This window comes from Rattus norvegicus, chromosome X, assembly GCF_036323735.1.
Source record: "Rattus norvegicus strain BN/NHsdMcwi chromosome X, GRCr8, whole genome shotgun sequence".
In the NCBI taxonomy this organism is placed as follows: domain Eukaryota; kingdom Metazoa; phylum Chordata; class Mammalia; order Rodentia; family Muridae; genus Rattus; species Rattus norvegicus.
This window is the reverse complement of record NC_086039.1, coordinates 23,340,694-23,365,351: the sequence shown is the minus strand read 5'-3', so window position 1 is coordinate 23,365,351 and position 24,658 is coordinate 23,340,694. Positions and strand designations below refer to the sequence as shown.

The 24,658-nt window shown below is 39.2% G+C and overlaps 2 protein-coding genes across 3 annotated transcripts in view; both read left to right on the top strand.

Annotated features, from left to right (window-relative positions):
• LOC134484045 (large ribosomal subunit protein eL21-like) overlaps positions 1-24,658 on the top strand; it is a 345,020-nt gene that overhangs the window by 277,377 nt on the left and 42,985 nt on the right. The window lies entirely within an intron of this gene.
• Maged2 (MAGE family member D2) overlaps positions 358-24,658 on the top strand; it is a 204,067-nt gene continuing 179,766 nt past the window's right edge. The window contains exon 1 of one of the 2 annotated variants that reach the window (XM_063279730.1): positions 358-567. The gene's annotated coding sequence lies outside the window, so the exon portion shown is untranslated. Of the gene's footprint in view, positions 717-24,658 lie in introns of both variants that reach the window. The other variant, XM_063279729.1, reaches the window with a different exon arrangement.

Below are 24,658 nucleotides of genomic sequence, written 5' to 3'. Positions count from 1 at the left end.
ATGATGGTACTGTTAATAATTATAACCATTTGCTGTATCACATGTACCACATGCCAGTCACTGTGTTACCTACATACATCAGCGATGCCACTTCTTGCCAAGTCATCCTTACATCTCCTTGTGTGTGGAGTCCAGTTCTACTCACAGACAGCTCTTGCTAAAGAGCCGAGCAAGGAGTAACTGTGCAGCAGATCTTTCACTTTAGGGCACAGTACCGACCCAAGGCCAGTCCCACTATCTGTGAGTGAGTGGCCCAGCTTTAGTAGATGAGGTGGACCAATCCGATCAGCTCTCCTTGGGAATGTGAAATAAGAGATGCAGAGGGATGTTGCCAGTTAGTTGTGGGGAGCTAAGCTGAGAGGTCCAGTACACCAAGATGCTGGTTGGGTTGGGAGTGCTATGGACTAGGTCAAGTGCCTGTTGAACAGCTAAATGTAGTTGGCCAAGCAAGGACATGGGGCAGTTGTGCAGAGAGAAGCAGGCTTGTGACGTGGATGAGCCATATGAACGACAGACCTCTAGAGCAGAGAGGTTCATGCTACAGCTAGACATTTCCTCAAGCTCCAGGTACAATGAGCTCTATTTGAATTCCTACCCTTGGATTTCTGCTTCCTGATCTTGCTTCATTTGGTTTCTGTTTCTTGCATCCAAAAGAGGCCCAACCCAAGCAACCCTTTCCATAGATTCCATTTAATTTGTGCTTCATCCCCTCAGAGGTGAGTGTTCTTTTCCTCATTTTACAAAGTGGAGAAACTGAGGCTTAATGAGATTAGCTTGACTAAGGGATTACCCAGTCTACCTGTGTCTCTGAATTGATTTCTTAATTTCTTGTTTAAAATTGCTACCAGTATTTTATTTATAAAAAAAGTAAAAGAGGATATAGGATTAGTCTCATCTGATCTTACCCGATCCCACTGTCAATCAGCTACTCCAACTCTCCTCTTCATTTTCTAGTTGGACTGCTTTTCCTCTTGATTTTCTGGCGGTTGGCCCCTTCATGTCATTTAAGTCTTGATTGTTACCTCCTCAGAGAGGCCTTTGGTCAACCTCACAATCTCATTGAAATCTTGATCATTTGTAGAATTAGCTTATTGTCTAGCTCCCTTCAGAAATAGCAACTGAAGTCCTACCTGTATCCTTGGGATCTAAAAGATACTCTATAGAACAACTTAAACTGCTATTTGATGAATGCATAAATGGATAAACTAAAAAAACTCCTTCATTAACTCTCTTCTCTCAATGTCTCTCCAGAGGCACCATGAATCACTTCTGTATCTGCCGAGGCATTTTATATAAGTCTACAAGTGTGCATATATCTCTCTATAAAGATTAATATGACCACTTTTTAAAAAAGTGGAAATTCTCAACTTGTTTTTATACAGTATATAACAGTTTATCAATTACATCTTTGTGTAGCAGAACCGTACTAAAATGATAACACTGTAGTATAGAAGTATGTATATATACTGGAAATTATGTAACCAGGTTTTTCTTGTAGGGTGTTATTTCCTCTTATTATTTTAAGAAGAGATGTTGAATAAATATTCTTGACAAATACATATTTCCCCAAATGCTTCCCATACCCATTTGTTGTCTTTTGACTTTCCTTGTCATAGATATGCTGCCCAACTTTATTTAAAGTTATACATGGTCATGTTTTTTGATCCTTTCCTTCATGGAGTCTAGGTGTTCATTTTATGCCTTACAAAGATGTTATTAGCTCCAAATATTAATATTTAAAGTGATTGGCTCAACATTTCTGCTAGTAATTTCATGGTTCCACTTTTGCAGTTTTAAGCTTGGATCTATGTGGATCTTATTTTAGGGTAGAGTTTGGAACAGGCTATAGCTTCTTGCCCTTCAAATGCTAAGTCTCTGCTGTTTCAGTCCAACAGCTACTGAGTAATTCCCTGGATCCATAGGATTGGGTTCTTACTATTGAGGTTTCATATGCACTCTGTTTATTTCTGTCCTCTGTCTTCTACTCTGTCAACCCGGCTGTCTACACCTATACAAGTACCGTCCTGTTTTAATCGCCATAACTTTATAATACGTTTTCATATTTGGGAGGGCAGTACTTCTTTTTGATTCCTTTCCAGAACATTTATTGTGTATGTCCACATATTCTTCTTCTATGTGAATCTGATTATTCCAAAATACCCACTGAGCTTTTCATATTGAATTTGTCGGTGAATTTGGAGAAGATTTCATCAGCTGTGACAGCATTGAGTCTTCCTAGCCCCGAGGAGGGTCTGGGTTTTGAATTGTTCCTGTGCTTTCTGTTTCTCAACAGCATTTTCAATTTTCCTAGATCAATTTTCCAAGTATTTCTGAATATTTCTGAAATATTTCCGAGTACTTTTGGTTGTTGCTGTGTAGATACTCCCTCAGTATTATTTGTACTCAATATGGAATACTGATTATTAGTGCATAATTCAAGGCTGTTATTGCTTTGAATATGTTTTCTGCAGATTCCACCATGCTTCCACATTATATGCCCATGCCATCAACGAATAAGATTGTTGTCTAGTTTGACGTTTATGTCTCCTTTCATTCTTTTGTCTATTATATTGTCAGAATAGTCATTGTGGTGATGATGGGGATTTACCCCCTTCCCTGACTTTATTAAAAATTCTCACATTTCATTATTTATCCTGATACTGGTGTTCAGTTAGAAATAACATTCTTTAACAATTATATACTTGTTTGGGAATATGTCCTTTATCCGAGACTCTTTGATATTTCAAGAGCTCAGTTTTTAAATCATTGAATAGCACTTGTGCTAGAATTTGTTTACTCATTAAAGGGACTCTTGACTTCTTTCAAGGTTTAACAATTATGAGTAAAGCCTCTCTAAGTGTTTCTGTGCAGACTTTTGCATAAACAGTTTCGACTCATTGAGTAAGCAACAGGGTTGTAATTACAGGGTCATAAGATTTGTAAGCAATAGCTGAATGCTACTCTCCATTCCTCCAGCCATGTATGAGAGTTCTGTTGTTCTGCATTCTCACCACCACTCGATGCTTCCAGAACTGTGGATTTAGACAATTATAGTGTGTAGTGTTGTTTCATTATTTTTAGAACTTTTGCTGCTCTAATGGAATAAACAAAATAAGGCGGACAAACAAGTACTGTGCTTTGTTTTTTATATGCGATAATGAATCTGAATGCAGAGTAATGGTAGGAATGTAGAGTGGTCAGAAGCTGGGAGGTGGACAAGAAGAAAGAAAGATGGATAGCATGTACTGACGTGGACAGAAAGTTGCTACCTGAATTTCTGCCAATTGTAATTTTATCTATCTATCTATCTATCTATCTATCTATCTATCTATCTATCTATCTACCTACCTACCTACCTACCTACCTATCATCTATCTAATGGATTATAGAGTATGTGCATGTATATGTGGGTTCTTATAACTGTGGTGCATAAGTGTGCAAAGACAGGAAGAAGTCACTGGGTGGCCTCTACTACTCTTGATCTATTATTCCTTTCAAGCATGGTTTCTCTTTGTACCTGTGGCTCATGTTTTTTTTTCAGCAAGGCCTGAAAACTAGCAGAGTGCTAGCAATCTTCCCATCTTTGCCTCATGAGAAGCTGGGGTTATTGGCATGCTTGGGACATCCAGGTTGTTATGTAAGTGCTGCAATCCAAACTCCAACTGCCATGGTTGTGCAGCAACCACTGTTAACCACCAAGCCATATCTCAAATCCTATTATTTTACATTTATTATTTATTTGTGTATGTGTACATGTGTATGTGTGTGTATTTGTGTGTGTGTGTGTGTGTGTGTGTGTGTGTGTATGTACGAGTGGATATAGGTGGATACATGTGTGTGATCATGCATGTGAATGTCAGAGGACAATTTGCAGGAATTAGTTCTCTCTTTCCACCATGTTGATTTTGGAGATCAAACACAGGTTGCCAGTCTTGAAGGCAGGTACCCAGTGAGCCATTTTGCCAGACCATCATTTTGTCAGTTTAAAACAACTTACTCATTATGACTGGGATTTGACTTGGTGTAGAGCATGCAATTTTGTTTATTTGAGACATGTTTTTTTCCTGTATGACCCTGGCTGTCCTGAAACTCACTCTGTAGACCAGGCTGGCCTTGAACTCATTGAGAGCTGCTTGCCTTTTCCTCCCTAAGGGTTGGGATTAAAGGGATATGCCTCTACACCTGGCTCTAGAACTTATTCTTTCTAGATGTAGCATCGTACCCATTGGCAAATTTTCTCTGTTTTGGTCTTATCTCACCTACTTCAACCTCTGTTAACCACTATTTTATAAAAGTAACTTTTCAAGTATTCTGTAGGTGTTAGGAATGCTGTGAATTTCCTTCCCCCAGTGCCTGTTTTATTTCACTTAGATTCATGTCCTCTTCTTAGTCATATAATTACAAACAATAGGCTTCCATTCTTTTTATTGCCAAGTGGTAATCTATTATGTATATATAGCATATTTTCTTTATCCATTCATCTGTTTATGAATATTTAGACTAATTTTATATTTTGGCTATCATAAGCAGCATGACAATAAAACTCAAGGCCAGTAGGAGTGTAGGATTATATAGTAATTGTGTTTTTGTTTTTTCATGAATTGACATCTTCATTTCCACGTGACTATGTTAATTTATGTTCACACTAAAAGTGTACAAGCATTCTCTTTCTTCATATTCTTTAGAGGAATTGTTATTCTTAGCTTTTTATTATGATTTTTTCAAACAATATATATTTTGTTCATATTCTTCCTTCCCAAATCCTCCCAGGCTTTTTCCATCTCCCTACCCAGTCAACTTCATCGTGTTTTTTTCTTTCTTCCTATCTAAAACAAAACAAAACCAAAACTCCCTAAACAACAACAAACCTCAAAATGGAAAATCAAAAAATCAAAACAAACAAACAAACAAAACTAATAAGACAACCTCCCCCCCCCCCAACAACAAAAAACAATCCCCAAACCTTAACCAAAGCACACAAACCCCATGGAGTGGAATACAAAGGAGTGAGAAGAACCGGACCTGTCAGAGGCGACTCCAAGGAGACAGTTTCACAGACATAAGACTGATCCATCCAGGAACCCACAGAGACTGTGACAGCATGTGCACACAAGACCTGCATAGGTTTAAACCAGAGACAATTCCAGAACTGAGAAGTAGACATCAAGTCATACTCTCTAACGAAGAAACTATTTTTTGCCCTCCTGATAACAGCCATTTTAGCTGAGCTGAGCTGATATTGTACTAAGGTTTGGTTTGCATTTCTCTTATGGTTGACATTGAGCGTTTTCTTGGATGTTTGGCCGTTTGTATGTCTTCTTTTCTGAGATGTTTGCTCATGCCTTTAACTTATTCTGAAATTAGCTATTGGTTTTTGTTGTTGTCACTGGAGTTTCTTTTATCTATGCTTATTTATTTATAAAATGTGGAATTTGCAGATATTTCTCCTTATTCTGTTGTCTACATCTTTAGTGTATTGATTAAGGTTCTTTATTATCCTGGAAAGTTTGCTGTCTTTCAGTTCATCTGTGCCTTAGAGTTTTTCTCTCAAAAACATCCTTTTCCAGATCAATAGCATATAGCATTTCCTCTGTGTTTTGTTGTGGTCATTTTAAGGTTTTAGAACTTTCACTCTGAGTTGATTTTTATGCATAATAAGAGACAGTATCTAATTTCATTCCCCTCTCTATGGATATTCAGTTATCTCCTTTAAAGTTATGCTTTTATGATGGTATGTTATCGATACATTTATAAAAATCAGTTGGTTAGAAATGTATGGGTTTGCTTCTGGGTACTGTTCAATTGGTCTGCATGCCTGGTTTTAGTACTAGTACCACATCATTTTGCTCTTTTAGAATTTATATATATATATAGGTGTAAAGAAGTTTCTATGAGCTGGTAGTGCACGCCTTCAATCCCAGCACTTGGGAGGCAGAGGCAGGTGGATCTCTGTGAGTTTGAGGCCAGCCTGGTCTACAGAGTGAGTTCCAGGACAGAAACCCTGTTTCAACGAACAAACAAACAAAGAAACAAACAAACAAATGAGGTTGGTGTGAAAAGAGCAACACACACACACACACACACACACACACACACACACACATACACACACACACAGGTGGGGGATTCAAAACTGTAGGTGTCACAATACCAAAAAGCACAATCTTTGCATGAAATAGAGCAAAGTAACAGAATATGGAATACACAAACAAACAAACAAACAAACAAACAAACAAACAAAGCAGTTTACAACCAGATGAGTTTTGACAAATGTTGGTAAAACAGTCATTGCAGAGAGGAAGACATCCGCTTTCAAAACTGGGGCTGGGAAAACTGAAAAGTGACATGTAGAGGACAGGCACACTGACTCCCATTTTTAATTCTCTACCAAACCTAACTCAAGATGCATTCTAGACTTTAATACATGACTCGAAATTCTGAAACTGTTATTAGAAATCATAAAATACTTCAAGATATAAACACAGGCAATGTTTTTCTAGATAGGACTCGAACAGTATAGGGAACAAAAGCAAAAATTAATGAATGAGATTTCATCAAGCACAGCAAAGGAACATAAGAGTGACTAGATAGTCTATAGAATAGAAGGGAATACTTGCCAGGAATTTATTTATCTGCCAGGATTTATATTTCCCCAAAACTGAACAAAAATCCACACGATTTAAAGATTGGCAAATAAACTCAATAGTGACTTCTCAAATGAAGAAATATGAATGACAATCTGACAAATGTATGAAAATTGCTTAATATCATTAGCTATCGTGGAAACACAAATCAAGCACAGAAATGCATGCCCCTTGTAACCACAGTTAGAATGGCTGTTGTAAGTAGTCCTATCCCCATACAAATGCTTTCATGAGAAATGGAAACCTTTACACTACTTGTAGGACTGTAAATTAATGCAGCCATGAAGAAGGGACATGAAAAAGATTACACTGATACTAATATGTCACCTTTTAATTTTTACCCCATTGGCATTTGGGGGCTTCTCCAGAGTATATTTAAGGGACAGAGATGGCGAAGCCCCCAAATGCCATGGGTATGAATTAAAAAGCTTGCAATAATTAAATCTCATTGTGCATACCTGGTCAAATAATGTCAGATGAATATCTGGCCCCCATTTTCAGTACTTCATTCTCTTTAATGTCTGAATAGTATTCCATTGTATGGTTACATATTTTATGTACTCATTTGTCAATTTATGGACACTTGTCTACATTTCTGCTATTATAAATATTTATGTGTAAGTATATGTTTTATTGCTTACTTTCTCTTCTAGGATTGGAATTTCTTGGCCATGCAACCATCTAATGTTTTTAGGTAGCTACCAATAAATTGACTGCACTGTTTTACAGGTGCATTATCTGTGTCTCCTCAGCAGAGCTACTCAGTGTCCACACGATATATTATGGCCATCCTAGTGAATGGGAATTACTACCCTTGGTGATTTCTATCTATTTCTTTCCCCTGGTGTCGTATGATATTGAGTAGCATCTCACATACCTGTGTGTGTTTTGCATATCTCCTTGTATATTCGTTCATGTGATATTATATATATATTATATATATAATTTTTATTTTATGTACATTGATGGTTTGACTATATGTAGGTCTGTGTGAGGATGTCAGATCTTCTGGAATAGAGTTCCAGTTGGGATGTGCCATGTAGATGCTGGGAATTGAACCCAGGTCCTCTGGGGGAAAAACTACAAATATTTGTGTCATTTCAATTTCTTGTAATATTCTTTGAATCATAAACTATTTATTAGAAATGAGTCTTGTTATATTGCCCCAGCAGCTTTAAACCTGTAAATCCTGCTTCAGCCTCTAAGGTTCCTGGGATTATAGGCACAGATCACAATGTCTTGAATCAAAACTATTTATTTTAGATATGTATGACTTACCAGTCTGGAGAGCCATCTCCTTCAGGTCTAGAACACACACACACACACACACACACACACACACACACACACACACACACACACACAGGGGTGGGGTGGGATGGGGGCCAGAGTGATGGCTCAGAGGTTAAGGGTGCTTGCAGAAGACCTGGTCAGTTTCCAGAACCCACATAGGGACTCATGACTAACCATCAGGGGATTAGTTACCCTCTTCTTCTTCGGGCCCCAGGAATGCATGTGATGCAGAAACATACATGTAGGCAAACACCCATACACATAAAGTATAAGTAAATAATTTTTTAAAAATACTTTTACTATGTTTTCTGAAGTATTTCCTTCTGTTTTGATAATGGCACCTCTATCTTCTCTGTCTTGCTTATTTAAGACTGTTAATGAATCTAGTTTTAGAGGCACAGAGTTTTTCTTCCATGAAGATACTTATTAAAAATTTCTAAATTTTCATCTGCTGTTTTTTGAATTTTATTCCATTCCCTCCTGCTTTCATTTTACTTTGTCATTTTTGTAGGAAGCTGTGTTGAATGAGAGTTCCATATGGGTGAGAAGAAATTATCCAATATTGTTTTTTGACCCCCAGGCAGTGTGACATAGGCATGATAGCTTTTGCAGTAAGAGAATACTCAGTTTTTTGTATCTAGAAGTCTTTTGTTTGATATCTTTTGTTTGTGTTTTGGAACAGGATTTCTCCTTATAGCCCAGGCTGTCCTGAAACTCACTCTGTAGATCAGGCTGACTTCAAACTCAGATATCCGATTGCCTCTGCCTCCTGAGTGCTAGGAATAAATGCATATGCCACCAACGATAATTTGTTTGTCATCTTTAATCTTACCAACTGAAAAAAAAAACCTGTACACTCTTAACATTGTCTCTACTTTGCTTGGTGTCTGCATGTCTAAAGTCTCTCAGCTTCACCTTGTTCAGAGTTGGGGGACAGTTGTTGCTGATCAAAACCTACCTGGCAAGTTAACTATTACTATCCCCCAACTCTACAACAATTTAGAAATTCCCTTGAGACATGCGCAGAGGTTTGCCTCCTAGGTGATGCTCGAGGGAGTTTGTTGGTTATGTTAACCAAGGTGGAAAGACCCAACCTAACTGTGGACAGCACCATCCCATGGGCTGGGATCCCAGACTAAGTAAAAGGGAAGAAGGGAGCTGGGCACCAGCCTTCACTGCTCCCTGCTTCCTGACTGGGAGTGCCATGTGAGCAGCTGCCTCCACTCTGGGCCCTGTGCTTTCCCTGCCATGATGGAGTATGACTTTAAACTATGAGCTAAAGTCAACCTCTTGTGTCTGAGTTGACTTTTTTTTTTTGGTTCTTTTTTTTCAGAGCTGGGGACCGAACCCAGGGCCTTGCGCTTCCTAGGTAAGCGCTCTACCACTGAGCTAAATCCCCAGCCCCCTGAGTTGACTTTTGTTGGGTGTTCTGTCACAGCAATAAGAAAAGTGACTAATACTGTGCATAGCTAGTCACCACACACACAGACTTTTAACCAATCTCTCCCCTTTCAGTCCTATACCTCACTGCCACTTTCCAAAACGCCCTTGATTCTTATCCATAGCATCTTCCTTAACAGATACAAACATGTTCAAATTTATATAGCCCCTGTGGTCAAAGAAATGCCAGTGTTCTAGATGGACTGATATATAGTCTTTAAAAAATTATTTATTTAGGGGTTGGGGATTTGGCTCAGTGGTAGAGCGCTTACCTAGGAAGCGCAAGGTCCTGGGTTCGGTCCCTAGCCCCGGAAAAAAAAAACAGTAAAAAAAATTATTTATTTATATATTGACTTATTTGTGTGCATGTAACTGCAGGCCTGTGTGTGCTATGGCACAATTATGGAAGTCAGAAGACAACTTTCCAAAGTTGTTTCTCCTACCTCATTTAGTCAAGGTCCCTCTTGTTTCTATTGTATTGTGTACTCCAAGCTCACTGGCCCACCAGGGTGATTTTCCCCGTCTTTAACTGCCATCTTATATGTAGGAGTGCTCAGATTACAGATATATGTTCTGTGCTGCTTTAGATGTGGGTTCTAGGTGACTTTTTTTTCTGCAGAGCTGTTGCTTTAGCCCCATTTCTCTTTTAATTTAACAGTTATATCTTAGAGATCTTCCACTTAAGTGCATATAGAATCCTTGATTCTTATCAGCTGCATTTATAGCATTCCATTGATAATCATAGTTGTATAGTCAGAGACGATCATCTGGTGAGATTATAATGCGGCTGAAAAGCCTTTCTCCTTTTCTTCCTTCCTATCTATCCCCATCCCCTCCCTCCCTCCTTCCATCCCTCCCTCCCTCCCTCCTTCCATCCCTCCCACCCTCCCTCCCTCCCTCCTTCCATCCCTCCCTTACTCCCTCCCTCTTTCTCTCTCTTTCTTTCTTTCTTTCTTTCTTTCTTTCTTTCTTTCTTTCTTTCTTTCTTTCTTTCTTTCTTTCTCTCTTTCTCTCTTTCTCTCTCTCTCTCTCTCTCTCTCTCTCTCTCTCTCTTTCTTTCTTTCTTTCCTTCTTTCTTTCTTTCTTTCTTTCTTTTCTCTTCTGGAGATAAAGTCTTATAGCCCATGCTGGATCAAGTTCTCCTTATGCAGCTCAGGCTGACTTTAAACTCAATGATTTCCTTCTGTAACCTCCTAAGTGCTTGAGATTGCAGACATGTGTCACCATGCTTGTCTTGAGCTGAACAGTTTCCATTATCTAGTGATACTAACCATCAAGACATTCCAGGGCAATATATTATTCATGTATTTGTCCTGGATGCTAGTGTAAAAAACCTACTATGCTTCCCGATATAGAAAAATGTAGCACACATAATAATGTACAGCATACATTACTTGAAAATCAGTCATCACCAATGACTACAATATGTGCTTATATATTTAACATATAATATTTACATTAGTGTTTGCAAGTATAGTTCTACTTATATAGAGTTCAGCATGGAGTATGCAGCTCAGTAGGAGAGTGTCTGCTTGAATTTGTGAGGCCCTGGGTTCAATTCCTCACACCACAACTAAGACTAGAAAGGAAGCTCCAAAGCAAAGCATGGTTTTGCTGGGAAATGGCCAGCCCCGTGCATCCCATACCTACCATGCCTCTTAATTCTATCAAGAGACCACATTAAGGACTGGAGAGATGGCTCAGCTGTTAAGAGCGCTGACTGCTCTTTCAGGGGTCCCAGCAACCACATGGTGGACCAAAACCATTTAGAATAGAATCTGATGCCCTCTTCTGGCATGCAGACAAATATGCAGACAGAGTATCATATACATAAAGAAGGAGAAAAAAGAGGAGGAAGAAGAGGAGGAATGTAGTACTAAAAATTGACTTGTTTTATCTTGGTTTGTATGATCACATTCTATGACTGCACAATAATGAAACTGCCCAATAACACATTTTTTTTTCAAAAGGAATCTCCATGATGATGAGATCCATGTCTGTGAACCACAATTTATTTAACCAGTCTCCAAATTTTAGACATTTAGGTGAATGTCTTAGTTAGGGTTTCCATTACTGCAACAAAACACCATGACCAAAAAGAAGTTGGAGAGGAAAGGGTTTATTCAGCTTACACTTCCATATCACTGTCACCAAAGAAAGTCAGGCCAGGAACTCAAACAGAGCAGGAACCTGGAGGCAGGAGCTGATGCAGAGCCATGGAGGAGTGCTGCTTACTGGTTTACTCCCCATGGCTTGCTCAACTTGCTTTCTTATAGAACCCAGAACCATCATCATAGTGAAGGCACAGCCCACAATGGACTGGGCCCTCCCACATTGATCACTAATTGATAAAATGCCTTACAGCTGGATCTCATGGAGGCATTTCCTCAGGGAGGCTCCCTCCTCTCTGATGACTCTAGCTTGTGTCAAGTTGACAAAAAAAGAGCTAGTACAGTGGGTTCCAAACTTATTTCACTGCTAGGGGTCTAACTATATTGCAATACCTGCTGGTCCAGCATATCCAGGAGCCATGTCCTCAACACTTGTTTTCTTGAGGCCAAGTCCCATTATGTAGCTGGGGCTGACCTTGAACTCCCAATCCTCCTGACTGCATCCCAAACACTGGAATTAAAGGTGTGTGCTACCACATCTGACTTTGTAAAACAGTATTTGCACTGCAAATGGTTTCTGTGAATTTGCCTTTTTACATATTTGAATATATTTATGAGACAAATTTTTATAAGTAGAATTATTGGGCTAAATATGCATTTATAAAATTTGTTATATTTTTTCATTAACAATTCACAAACATTTAGATGAGCAGCCTCTTGTTAGGCATGTTGTCGTTTTCTTTAAATACTACCCAAAGATCCCTGACTTTATTTAGCAGGGTAAAATATACAATCTTCAGAATCGTAGCATCTTCAGTTTTCTCACGTGACCTATGTTGGTATGGAGAGGTAGTCGAAATGGTTTAACTGTCAAAGTGGAGGTTTTTCAGGGTGTCAGATACTATCTCCACTTTATGTCAAATCCATTCTTGTTCATTTCTCTTATGAAAAACTTGATAGCTAGAATTCGTTGTTTTCATTTTGCATTTGTGCTAACCATTTTTACCTTGTTTTATTTATTCTTCCATTAACCCAAATATATTCTGTGGCATACTCCATACCATATGGATCCTTCAGTATCCATATGGAGTTATTCACAGTAGTCAAGATATGGAGTCAGACTAGAAGCCTGATATGTTCAGATAAAGAAAATGCTGTGTATGTATGCAATGGAAGTTTCTTCTTTTATTTAGTTCATCTTTGACCCTTTTTGTTACACTTTTTTTTACTTATTTACTTATTTTTATAATATTAGTTCTTTGAGAATTTCTTTTTCCTCTTTCTTTTTTTGAATTTGACATTTTTTCTCCATCTTTATTAACTTGGGTATTTCTTATTTACATTTCGAATGTTATTCCCTTTCCCGGTTTCCGGGCAAACATCCCCCTCCCCCTCCCCTTCTATATGGTTGTTCCCCTCCCCATCCTCCCCCCATTGCCGCCCTCCCCCCAACAGTCTAGTTCACTGGGGGTTCAGTCTTAGCAGGACCCAGGGCTTCCCCTTCCACTGGTGCTCTTACTAGGATATTCATTGCTACCTGTGAGGTCAGAGTCCAGGGTCAGTCCATGTATAGTCTTTAGGTAGTGGCTTAGTCCCTGGAAGCTCTGGTTGCTTGGCATTGTTGTTCTACATCTGGTTCCTGTCGGCCTGTACTTCTTTGCTTCATCCATCTTGTCTAATTGGATGGCTGTATATGTATGGGCCACATGTGGGGCAGGCTCTGAATGGGCATCCCTTCCTTCCATTTTTGAAATAATTTCTCTGTGTAGTTCTCAAATTTACTCTATATATCAGGTTAGTCTTGAACTCAAAGATTGGCCTGCCCCTGCCTCCTGAATCCTGGGATCAAAGGCATTCATCACCATGCCTTTGTAGTGGGAAATAATAAAATCAAAATGCACCAACCCATGTTATTGCCGGCACTGGTGGGCCACATGGCATCTGCAGGGTATTTTCATCTCAATGAGCTAAATGTTTCCACCTGACTCTTTAGATTCCCAATTTCAATCTCAGACTGCTGCCAGCTACTCTCTGTCTCTGGTTGGTCTCTTCACCTCCATGACTAACCCCATCATTGACCATCCATCGTGGGTCACTGCCACGCCAGTCCCATACAGAGACTGTCTATCTTGAGGCTCTCTTGCTATGGACTCTGCTCACAGTCCCAGAATCCACCCCATGTAGTCATAGTCACAATTCCCAGTATCCAGGTGAAATAAAAAAATCTTGTAATTTATCAATCAGATTTATCAGTAAGTGCTCACCCCACAAAACGGTCACACAGTAAACTCTGAACCAATATTGATATAAACTGCTCACCTAGATCAGACATATTGTCCTATAAAAATCTATCCCTTATGAAACATTCATAACCACATGTGGTCCTTTAAGGCCACACAGATGTGAGTTGTTTTTCTCTGGTTCTTCTCCTTTCTTTCTCCTCTCTCTCACCTTACAAAAACTCTGTCCCCACCTTTCTTTTTCATTGCCCAGTCACAGGCCTTGCCTTATCTTGTGCTTGCCCTTACCTGCATATAGACAACAATCCATATGCCTGGTCCAGTTCTTCAAGAATTTTGATCATATACACCTCTCCTCCAACTTCTTCCAGATCCACCCTCCTTCTTTCCTCACCTACCTTTGTGTCCTCTTTTGGTTTTCAATCCACCAAGTCTGACGTGTGCTGCCCACTTACTCAAGTGGTAGGTTTGACCTTCCCCTGGACTGCAGTCACTCTACCAGAGGTCATGCTCTTAAGTAAAACTAACTCTCCCCCTTCTAGCAGTTATCAGTTGCCAAGAGCATCTCATCTAGGAGTGGGACGCCATGTCTACCTCCTGTCCTCTTCCTGCTGGGATTCTGTCTAGCTTGAGCATGCACAGGGCTTCTGCATGCTGTCTCAACTGTTCTGCATTCATATGCATCATTGCCTGCCTTGTTTGGGAAATGCTGTTTACCTGAAGTCATCCATCTCTTCTTGCTCTAAAGACTCTTGCTACCCTCTCTTCTTCAGTGGTCCCTGAGCCTTGGGAGGTTTTATACAGAGATCCTGTTAAGGGCTGAGAATTGAATTTTATGTTTTCATGGGACCCTGGCTGCTTCTTAATAGAAGTGGGATTTCTGTTATTCTATTTTACTGTCATCAAAGTCAATCAAATAATAGAAAATACACTGTCAAGAATTATGTAGTCCAGTAATAATTTAAGTGTGCCAAATAATAAGTTAAAAAGCCACCCACTCATCCCATCCGTCTCAATTTATATGAGGTGCTGTAATTTTCACAATATCGACCATGCTTCATGAATACCAGCTCACATATTTTCCAAAATTCAGTCAATATTCTGAATTTAAAAATCATTTTTGTGATATGACGGCTGATAACTCCATTAAGGCCTTTCTTAAGTTCTGTTAAATGCAAAGGAATGGGAACCATTTGTCTTGTAAAAGGATTGGGTCAGTCAAAGGAGTAATTCTTGTTGTTATTATGAATGTCTATATTTGTAAATGATTTCTTTGGCAGTGGAAGTATTTTGTACTTTAAGACAGCACAACACTGAACTTTTGTTAGGAAGGAGAAGGACTGAAGGAAAAAAGAGCCCACTCAACAAGGCCTTCACGATTCCTGATGTTAGCATGCATTCTGTTTTTACAGTGAATTCAGGACCATCACAATGTAATAATTTGACATACATCACAGTCTTCAAAGCCATCATAGCTCTTGTCTTCATTCACTATATCTTTATTTCCTTTGATCCCTCAGGAACTTTAGCAGTTTCTTGGTGAGACAGGAGGCAGTCAGCTTCCCATTTGTGTCTGGAGAAAGTATGCACTGTTCTCTCGCTAAGTATACTTTTTTTTTTCCTTTTCTTTTTTTTTTTTCGGAGCCGGGGACCGAACCCAGGGCCTCGCGCTTGCTAGGCAAGCGCTCTACCACTGAGCTAAATCCCCAACCCCCTAAGTATACTTTTTTATTAGATAATTTATGTGTTTACATTTCAAATGTTATCCCCTCTTCTGGTTCCCCCCTCTACCATCACCCCTCCCCCTGCTTCTATGAGGATGCTCCACCTCCCACCCACCCACTTCCACCTCAACACCCTGGCATTCCCTTACACTGGGAAAACAAGCCTTCCCAGGACTTAGGGCTGTCTGCTAAACTAGCAGTGACTTTCTCTGAAGGAGAAGCCAGGCAAGATAATTCTGATGTCCCCCAGGGCCCACCAACAGTTGCTTTTAGAGTTATAAGCAGACATAAGGCAAAGCAGACTGCTAGAGGGGAGACGGAAAGCGTAGTCTACAAGGAGGTGCCCTACACTATTAAAGAACTTCATGAGTTTGCCAATTCATTCAAGCAGAAGTCTGGGGAATATGTGTAGGAATGGATTTCAAGGGTGTGGGATAACGGTGGAAAGAGCCTGAAACAAGATCTGGCTGAGTTTATTAATATGGGCCCACTGAGTGGAGAGTCTAGGTTTAATATGGAGGCTTGCACAGTTTACAAAAAAGGTGTCAAAGTTTGAATGGTTGGCTGATGCATTGTCAAAAGCGGGCCTACTGAAAAGGAGTTGGAGAGGCCTGATATTCCTTGGCTTAGTGTTGATGAAGGGATCTTTAAAATGACTTTTATTTTTTTTACAGTGCAGTCATTACCCCATCCTGGTCCACCCTCCGATTTTAAGGCAATTTCAGGGAAATTGCAATGCTAGGATGTTGTGTAAAACCTAATCCTCCCTAATGGGATGGCCCAGGAGACATGCCCTTTACGAATCCTATAAGACGTAAAACATGGTGAGAGGGACACCAGCGCATAAAGAACTTTGTTGTTGACTTTTTCCTTGTGTCAGACCTTAGGGTTGGAGATATGGCTGCTCAGTTGAATCAATTAAATGCAATGAGTTTAGTTGACTCCTGAAATAGCAGGGACTAGGTGGCAGCACTGAATCACCAAAGGCAAGGTGATTGTAGTTATAGGAACGGGCACTATAGACAAAGAATGCCCATAATGGCTAAATCGTAACAGTCAGCACAGGCAGTGATTTTTGTGTTGGCGTGACTTATATGGATCTTTGGTACTGGCTAATCAATCATGGCAGTTCCTTATATGCAATGATAAGACTCTTCCTGAATTTTTGTTTGATCTGTATAAGAAGAAAAATTCTCAATGAAATGAAAGAATGGCTACATCACATTTTGGCAAGATGAAATATTGGTCCATAAACCAATTTCCAGACTTTCGTCAGTTTGAAGACCTACAACCCCTTGAAGAGATGGCCAGGTCTCCTTAAGAAAGGATCTTGATTAAAATACCCTTTCCCCACCCTTCCCCAGAGGGATCTACAGCCTTTTACAAGGGTAACTATATATGGGAGAGAGAAAACAACCAGATATTCTAGGGTCTGTTGTATACTGGTTCAGAACTGACATCTATACTGGGAGATCTAAAGGATCATCGTGTCCTTCCATTTACAGTACGGGTTTGGGTTGGTGAGGCGACTCAGAGGCTAAGAGCACTGACTGCTCTTCCAGTGGTCCTGAGTTCAATTCCCAGCAACCACATGGTGGCTCACAACCATTTGTAATGAGATCTGGTGCCCTCTTCTGGTGTGTCTGAAGACAGCTACAGTGTACTCATATACATAACATAAATAACTAAAATCTTTAAAAAACAAAACAAAAAAAAAACCCTATAAAAATAAAGCAGAGGCTTATGGATCCAGTGGATTGCCAGTCTCATCTTGTAGTTATCTCCCCATTTCCAGAATGTATAATTGTGATAGATATAATTAGAAGTTGGCATACTCACATTGGTTCCCTGACACATAGTGTGAGGACTATTATAGTTGGAAAGGACAAATAGAACCTATGAAGTTGCCTCTATCAGGAAAAATATTGTACCTAAATAATATATTCCTGGAGGAATTGCAGACATCAGTGCCACCACTGAGGACTTGAAAGATGCAGGAGTGGTGGTTCCCACCACATCTCCTTTTAACTCTCTTGTCTGGCCAGTACAGAAGACAGGTAGATTGTGGAGAATGACAGTTGACTATCAGAAACTTAAATCGAATAGTGACTCCAATTGCAGAAGCTGTGCCAGATGTGGTGTCCTTACTTGAGCAGATTAACACGTCTCCTGGCACACGGTATACAGCTATTGGTCTAGCAAATGCCTTTTTCTCAGCACTTGTCCATAAGGACAACCAGAATCAATTTGCTTTCAGTTGGCAAGGCCAGCAGCATAGCTTTACAGTTTTATCTTAAGAGCATATTAGTAGGCATATTAGCTGTCTAGCCTTGTGTCTTAACTTACTGTAGAAGGAATCATGATCTTCTGTTTTAACCACAAAATGTCACACTGGTCAGCTATATTTTACAAAATATCACATTGGTCTACTATGATTGGACCAAGTGAGCAGAAGATAGTAACCAATTTGGACTTGTTGGTGACACATATATGCACCAGAGGATGGGAAATAAATCCAACCAAAATTCAAGGGCCTTCTATTTCAGTGAAAATTTTAGGAGTCCAGCGGTGTGGGGCATGCAGAGATATTCCTTCAAGGGTGAACACCTGTCCTGTCTCACCACCAAGAAAGAAGCACAATGCTTAGTGGGCTTATTTAGATTTTAGAGACAGCAATCTCTTACTTAGGTGTGTCCTTCCAGCACACAGGAGGAAAAAAAAACACAAGCAAACAATGGCTTTGGATTCTCTTACATGACAAGTTATTGTTTAAGCACATGTACGTCATGGACTTTTTCTATTTGACTTTATAAAAGACTGGGATTCCTTTCCTTTGTATTCTTTTTTCCAGGATTATATACATTTTGCGTGGTATTCTACTTAAGTTTATTCAATCATATTGGTATGAATTATGTGAGTTGCTGGGTGACTTTGTCTTTGAAGTTAATGCTTAAAGGTTGTGGGATAATCTTCAGATAGTCACAAAATATCCCTTTAATATCATACTCTAAGAACTTTGTAAAAAATTAAAACCCATTTTAGTCCTTTACAGTTTCTAACTATACCATTTTCCTCTCTGGTTCTAAAAATGTCTGCATTTTATACTATGTTTAGTATATGCAAATGGATGGAGACTTTGTTGACAGATGTCCTGAGCTCTGCAAGAAAGGTACTGCAATATGTAAGAACATGGTAGTGTTCAAACATTATAATTACCCTACTGTTATGAGAGGCAAGTGAGAAATGAGTCAGGCTAAAAGATCTGTAGTTCCCAGCAGGGTCTTCTGGCCAGAGTGGGAAAGGCAGAACATGCCCCAACTCCTGGGAAAATTCCAAGCAAAATACCACTCCCATCCCCACCCCTGCTGCCCACACAGGCACCATGAGTTTCTATTCTCTATAGGCTCCAAGCTCTGGACCCATGTCCATATTCTGGTTGTCCCTGTCTCTCTAAAGAAACCGAAACGCCCTATATTACAACTTCTCTGGTACTGTTCTGTGCATCTCTTCCTGACCTTTGACATCAGAACCATGTCTCCTTTTTGGAGTCTACATCTAATCATTGAATGGTAGTTAAATTCTCATAAGCTGAGACAAATGTGCTGATTTAAATGAGAATGGTCCCCATTGGCTCATACTTTTGAACACGTGGTTCTCAGCTGGTAAAACGATTTGGGAAGGGCTAAGAAGTGTGGCTTTGTTAGAGAACGTGCATCACTGGGATTGGGCTTTTGTTTCAAAAGACCCCTGTCATCCCAAGTGCTCTCCTTTTGCCTTGTGGTTGTGGATCAAGATGTGAGCCCTCAGGTCTTCCTGCCACCACACTTTTGCTCAGCCATTCTGGGCTCTGACCCTCTAAAACAGTAAGACCATTTAAATGATTCTTTTTATAAGTTACCTTGGTCATAAAGTTTGTCACAACAATAGAAAAGTAACAAAGTCAACAAAGATTGGATGGATTTTGCTTTAGTGGTAAGATATCCTAATACAACCAGACTGGAGGAAAATTTAATGCTGGGAATGAGAAATTATTTTTTAAATTTAATTTTAGTTTTACTTATTCATTTTAGATCTTGTTCACTGACCCCCTCCTGGTCACCTTCCACAATCCCTATTCTCTGCTTGTCTGAGCAGATGGGGTCGGGGGGTGACACTTTAACTCTCTGTGAAGCTAGGTGCTTCCTCTCCCTCTGAGACCAGTCAGGACAGCCCAGCTAAAAGAACATATCCCAGGGACAGGTAACAGCTCTTGGGACAGATAGCCCCTGCTCCAGTTGTTTGGGACGCACATGAAGACCAAGGTGCACATCTACTGCACATGTGTGGGGAGGCCTAGGTCCAGCCCATGTATGTTCTTTGGTTGGTGGTTCAGACTCTGATAGCCCCAAGTATATGAGCTAATGGTTTAAAGAACCATAGCAAGTGATTTAACAGGGGAAAAGTCACAGAATTTGTGGAAGTGTCTTGGTTCTCTTAGCACATTTACACTATTATTGTGGATATACTAAATTGGTGACATAATGCAATATGTATTTTTAATTTTTATATTTTATTTATTTACATTTTAGGGAACATATGCCATGGAGCCCATGTGGGGATCAGAGGACAACTTGTGGGTGTTGGTTCTCTCTACTACGAAGGTCTTGGAATGGAACTCAGATAATAGGCTTGGCAGCAAGAACCACTGAGCTATTTTGCAGCAAGATTTTTTAACCATTGAGCCATCTTGCTAACCCCTAAATATATGTTTTGAGAGAATATATAGTAGATTCTTTTTCTAAGGCTGAGCATAAGTATTGTAATTGTTTATTACCTGTGATGGTACTACATATTACCTATGATCAAGAAGGCCATTATTTATCAATGAGTCTGTTTTAAGTCTAGCAGAGGAGAGGTGGCAGGAGTTGTCTGGCACTGCATAGCTGGAGAGTATTGCTTCTGTATTAGATTCCATTGATTTTTGTCTCCTGAACAACTCATGTCAAAGGTTAGCGTGCACAGAACAGTGCCATAGGAGCTGTAATATAAGGCATGTCGGTTTCTTTTCTTTTCTTTTCTTTTTTAAGATTTACTTATTTATTATATATGAGTACACTATAACTGTCTTCAGACACACCAGAAGAGAGCATAAGGTCTCATTACAGATGGTTGTGGACCACCATGTGGTTGCTGGGATTTGAACTCAGGACCTCTGGAAGAACAGTCGGTGCTCTTAACCACTGACCTATTTCTACAGCTCTGTGTTTTTTTTTAGAGAGACAGGGACAACCAGAATATGGACATTGGCCTAGACTTTGGATCCTATAAGTAATAGAAACTGTTTGGTGGTGCCTGTGTGGGCGGGGAGTTTGACTTTGTGCTTGGAATTCTCCTAGGAGTTGGGGCATGTTCTGTCTTTCCTACTCTGTGGCCAGTAGGCCCTGTTGGGGACTACAGCCATTGTTCCACAGTCAAGGACTATTGATCCCTTTCATTCTTATTACAGTACAGCCTTGTCAGCGCTGAGGCCCAGTGCAAATTAAATGACAACTGATTGGCATGAGTTGATTAAAATCTTCACTGGCCTGTTTGCTTAGATCATTGTAAGTATTAGTTTCTGTACTAGCTGTCCTTGTTTCCAAATGAAGTCCTAGAGAACGGAGGTCTAGGCCTGGGTTGGGGGGTCAGCTGGGCCTTCCCCATTCGTGTATATTCCAGGCAGCATTTAACAGATATCCTGGGACTGAGAAAGACAAGTCCCCTCTTTCTGTTCTGAAACAATAGTTCATATTGAAACATTAAATGGCTTAGCTTATAATGATCTTCAGTAACTTTGTCTATAAAATGGGTATTTTTTTATAGGAAACGATGATCTTTGTGAAAACTAGTATATTCTCTTTTATTCATGCATTTGACTTATGGGAGTTTAACCACAATTCAGTGAATAATGTGGACTCCAGAAAGGATACATGGATGTGCTGGTCCTATAGCCTGCCTCATTTCTCACATCATATCTCACAGTACCAGGGTAATGCTAATGTTTAAACAGTATTTCCTTATACATTACAGTGCTTCAAGCTTACACGAAGAAACGGGCATCTTTCATGACTCTCGAGATTGTGTTTATCTCAATAATAATGTTCTTTATAACTTATGGAGGGTCTGTTTAGCTAAATGTGATGGTAGTGCTTTTTTCTTTTTTCTTTTCTTTTCTTTCTTTTTTGTGTGTTTATGCTTGATTTAGAATCCAGCTTCTGGAAAATCAATTTCATTTCATAGCAATGGTCATTAAGCAGAAAATGCAAACATATAAATTTTAGTCTATGTTTAGAAAGTTGTTGGGTTTGAGTGATTATTTAGTTTTGTTTTTCTAGGGATAGTAGCTCTTTCACATCCTGTTTTGTTTCCTGCCCTTGTTAGTTGTAGCGATTTAGACAAAAGACAAGGAAGACAAGCTGTCTTTTAGGAAGGCACTATTGTTTATGTCATCAAGACAAATGACGACATTCTTGATGTGCAAGGGAGTGACTGGGCTTGCAGTCATTATTTTTATGTAATAAATAAATCTAAAAAAAAAGGAAACAAGATCTTCTGCAAAGAAAGGTCAGAAAGGTCACACCATCCTCCACTTTCATCCCTTCTCCTTGTGTCCTTTTATTGTCTTTGGCTTGTACGTGCTTTTCTTTGTTTAGTGGGCCCTATACCATCAACAGATCTTTAAGACTTCTTGTGCTTTATCTTAGGCATACATCCCTTTGTAAAAGGCCAGACCCTTTCCCATTTAACTTTGCCTCTTGGTTTTGACTTCCTTGGAAGTTCCCAAGTTACAAAACATTCAAATATATTTTCTGAGTGTCAGATTACTTTTTGAGGCCAAATAATTGGATGTGTGCAACACATTTTTCCTCATTACTTAGGGCCAAATCCCAGGTGTGTACCAGAGTAAGGAGGTGTAGAGTTACAGAATGACAATGAGGAGAAAGCCTTCATTTAGATTGAGTTTTCTGACAGGTTTTCTTCATAAATAAATGTTTGCTTTATCGAAAGCTTCTATGCACCAATTAATATGATTATGTGCTTTGACCTATTTAGATTGCTAATGATGTGGATTACTTTCAGAATATTAAGCCATTTTGTATTCCTGGCATAATCTCTGGCTGTGAGATAGTACCATTTTTATATACTACTGTATGTGATTAGCTACAGTCTTTTTTCACTTTTAAAAAAAGAAATATTACACACACATACACACACACACACACACACACACACACACACACACTGTAGCTGTCTTCAGACACACCAGAAGAGGGCATCAGATTCCATTACAGATGGTTGTGAGCCATCATGTGGTTTTTGGGAATTGAACTCAGGACCTCTGGAAGAGCAGTCAGTGCTCTTAACCACTGAGCCATCTTTCTAGCCCTCTACAGTTATTGTTTTCTAAATTCTGTATTCATAATTGTGGGAGATATTGGTATAATTTTCTTTCCTCTAGTGTCTGTGTATATTTAAACTAATGTTGGTCCAACACATTTTTCTGAGCAGTATTATCTTCTTTAGTTTTCTAGTAGAAATAGGAAGAATTGGAAATATATCCTCTTTACCTAATAGACTTACAAAGTGGAATGATTTAAGTTATTTATTATCACTTGGTGGAGTTTTTGTGATTTATGGTATTTGAGAGTTTAATCCACTTCATCTCAGTTTCAAATTTAAGGGCAAAATATATTTGAAGTATTTTCTAATTATGCACATAATATCCTCAGACTCTGTAATGATATTATATGTCCCTTATTGCTCAGAATTTTGATAAACTGGTCAGTCTTGTCAGCTTTATCAATATTTTTAATCTTTTCAGAGAATCATTGTTTCCTGTAACTGGTTTTACTCTTTATTCTGTTTTTTTTTTTTCTTTCCGGGGCTGGGGATCGAACCCAGGACTTTGCGCTTCCTGGGCAAGCGCTCTACCACTGAGCCAAATCCCCAACCCCTTTATTCTGGTTTTAAATTTTCCTTTTTTTTTTCTTTAACTTTATCTCTTACCCTCTTTAGCTTGATTTGAATGTATTTTCTTTCTTTCTTTTTTTCTTTCTTTCTTCCTTTCTTCCTTTCTTTCTTTCTTTTGCCTTTCAGTTCTGCCTAGTAAGTAGCACCACATAACTTGCTATATGCTGCATTTTAATTTTTATAAGGGTCAAAATATTTTCTAATTCATCTTTATACTCTTTGACCTATGAGTTACTTAGAAGTATTTTGTTTATAAGTATTTGCAAAATTTCATGATATCTTTCTATTATTCTCAACTTCAGTTGTTGTGTGAAAAGATACTTTGTATGATTTTTATTCTTTTATATTTGTTAAGGATTATTTGCTAACCTAGGATATGTTTTTTCTGGACTAGCACTTCTTGTACAATTAGAAGGAATTTGCACTCTGATGCCAAGTGGACTGTTCTAAGCATCTGAGTTAGGAAAATGGTAAGTTGTGCTTCACTTCTGCTTTCTGTAGGTCCGTGATAATTTTTCTCTTTCTTTCTTCTGTTTTTTTTTCTAGACAGGGTTTCTTTGTGTAGCCTGGCTATCCTGGAACTTGCTTTGTAGACCACGCTGGCCTCAAACTCACAGAGACATGCCTCTGCCTCCCAAGTGTTGGGATTAAAAGCATGCACTACCATCACCAAGTCCTTGATGATTTCTATCCTTTGGTTTTACAAATTGCATTTTGAACATTACATCTTTTTAAATCCATTCATTAGTCTGATTTTTCTCCTGGATTAATTGTTGGGAATTTTCTTAATAAGGGTCACACTGCCCTGGAATAAAAGTGATTTTTCTTATTTCTAAGTTAGACTTTATTTTGAGACAGTCATTTCACTCTTTAGCCCTGACTGGCCTGCAACTTGCTATTAGACCAGACTGGCCTTGGACTCACAGAGATCTGCCTGCCTTTCTTCTAAGTGCTGGGATTAAAGGCATGTGCCGCTAGTTAAAAAGAACATTTAACATTTGATTTTTTAATTTTATTTGTGTGTGTGTGGGGGGGGTAAAGTAACTTTTATTTGCCTGATGTAATTGTGGTCTCCAAGGCTTACTGCCTCTGGTCTGCTAACTTAGGCCTAGTCCTGGAAGCTTCTACCCTCTGTACAATCTAGTCTAGAATGTTTTCAGCCTCTGAGACTTACTGCTGAATAGACTCACCCTTTCTAGTTCTTTCTGACCTCTGGC